This window comes from Mandrillus leucophaeus, unplaced genomic scaffold (assembly GCF_000951045.1).
Source record: "Mandrillus leucophaeus isolate KB7577 unplaced genomic scaffold, Mleu.le_1.0 Scaffold28, whole genome shotgun sequence".
NCBI lineage: Eukaryota > Metazoa > Chordata > Mammalia > Primates > Cercopithecidae > Mandrillus > Mandrillus leucophaeus.
In genome coordinates this window covers 2,149,422-2,151,711 of record NW_012102920.1, presented here as the reverse complement: position 1 = coordinate 2,151,711, position 2,290 = coordinate 2,149,422, and positions in this window count along the sequence as shown.

The following is a 2,290-nucleotide window of genomic DNA, read 5'->3' as shown; positions in this document are numbered from 1 at the left end:
AGGCTTCGGTGTGGAAATCAACCCTTTGCCTGCTACACTGTTTCTTTTTTTTTTTTTTTTTTAGAGACAGAGTCTCGCTCTGTCACCCAGACTGGAGTGCAGTGACACTATCTTGGCTCACTGCAACCTTCGCTGCCCGCCTTCAAGTGATTCTCGTGCCTCAGCCTCCCGAGTAGCTGGGATTACAGGCGCCCACTACTATGCCCGGCTAATGCTTTTGTGTGTTTTTAGTAGAGATGGGGTTTCACCATGTTGGTCAGGCTGGTCTCAAACTCCTGATCCCAAAGTGCTGGGATTACAGGCATGAGCCACCACACCTGGTTAATTTTTTTTGTATCTTTTTAGTAGAGACAGGATTTCTCCATGTTGGTCAGGCTGGTCTCGAACTTCTGACCTCGGGTGATCTGCCCACCTTGGTCTCCCAAAGTGCTGGGATTACAGGCCTGAGCCACTGTGCCCTTCCTGTTACATTGTTTTCTAGATGGTAAGAGATGGGAATATGCAAATGGGCAGTGAGCAGACCCTATCAGGACAGAGCTCTCATTCCAGCAGCCAGCGGGAAGCCCATAGCAAGCCTGGAGCAATCGCCCCCGTGGCCAGGACGTGGGTAGTAACTAGCAGCTGCCTTTCATTTTGACTCAGCTTCCGACGGGGCCCACCTGGAGACAGGCAAACACGCTCCCGGACAGTCCTGGCGGATGCCCTGCGCATTCCCATTCTGTCATTCTTGGGGTCCTGATCCAGACGCTAGGAGAGGGTTCTTGGACCTTGTGCAAGAAAGAAGTTGGGGCAAGTCTATAAAGTGAAAGCAAGTTTATTAAGAAAGTAAAGAAATAAGCTCGGTGCGGTGGCTCATGCCTGTAGTCTCAGCACTTTGGGAGGCTGAGGCAGGCAGATCACTTAAGGTCAGGAGTTCGAGACCAGCCTGGGCAACATGGTGAAACCCTGTCTCTACTAAAAAATCAAAAATTAGCAGGGTGGCAGGCGCCTGTAATCCCAGCTACTCAGGAGGCAGAAGCAGGAGAATCCCTTGAACCGAGGAGGCGGAGGTTACAGTGAGCCGAGATCAAACCACTGCACTCCAGCCTGGGCGACAGAGAGAGATTCAGTCTCCAAAAAAAATTAAAAAAATAAATAGCCAGGCGCGGTGGCTCACGCCTGTAATCCCAGCACTTTGGGAGGCCGAGGCGGGCGGATCACGAGGTCAGGAGATCGAGACCATCCTGGCCACAACCTGTCTCTTATACACATCTAGATGTGTATAAGAGACAGGGGGCAGGAGGCAGGGGTGAGGGGCCCTGGGTGAAGAGGCAGGGGACAGGGGTGAGGGGCCCTGGGGAGGGGCAGGAGGCAGGGGTGAGGAGCCCTGGGTGAAGAGGCAGGGGACAGGGGTGAGGGGCCCTGGGGAGGGGCAGGAGGCAGGGGTGAGGAGCCCTGGGTGAAGAGGCAGGGGACAGCGGTGAGGGGCTCTGGGGAGGGGCAGGAGGCAGCAGCCACTCTTGGCCTGTGTGGGGGCTGAACCCACAGGAAGAATGGAGCATCCTGGCCCAGTCTCTATGGGTCTGCAGTGCTGTGGGGACCTGGGCACCCTGTGAAGAAGGTCCAGCTGCTGGGGCTCTGCTGGGCACACAGGCTCCGGGTGCAGGAGATGGGAAAGCTGCAGGAGGCTGGGGAGTTAGGCCCATTTGGGTTTTGCGCCACCCCCCGCACTGATGTGATTGTGGGCACCTGGTTTATACCCCTGGAAATGGGTCACAGTTGTGGCCAGGGGATTGCCAGCCAGCCTGGGCGCTCCACAGCCAACCTCATAGACATAGGTAGCTACCCTGTGTGCTCCTTGTTTCAAAGATCAAGAAACTGGCCCAGCGCGGTGGCTCACGCCTATAATCCCAGCACTTTGGGAGGCTGAGGTGGACGGATCACCTGAGGTCAGAAGTGCCAGACCAGCCTGGCCAACATGGCAAAACCCTGTCTCTACTAAAAATACAAGACAGCTGGGTGTGGTGGTGCACGCCTGTAATCCCAGCTACTCAGGAGGCTGAGGCAGGAAAATTGCTTGAACCCAGGAGGCAGAGGTTGCAGTGAGCCGAGATCACACCACTGCACTCCAGCCTGGGCGATGGAGCAAGACTCTGTCTCCAAAAAAAAAAAAAAAAAAAAAAAAATCAAGAAACCAAGGCACAGAAGGGTTGGGTAACTTATCCAAGGCTGCACAGCCCGGAAGAGGCCAGACTGGCTGCAAGCCTGGGTGATCAGGCTCCAGGGCCGGGCTCCACACTGGCCCTGGGTG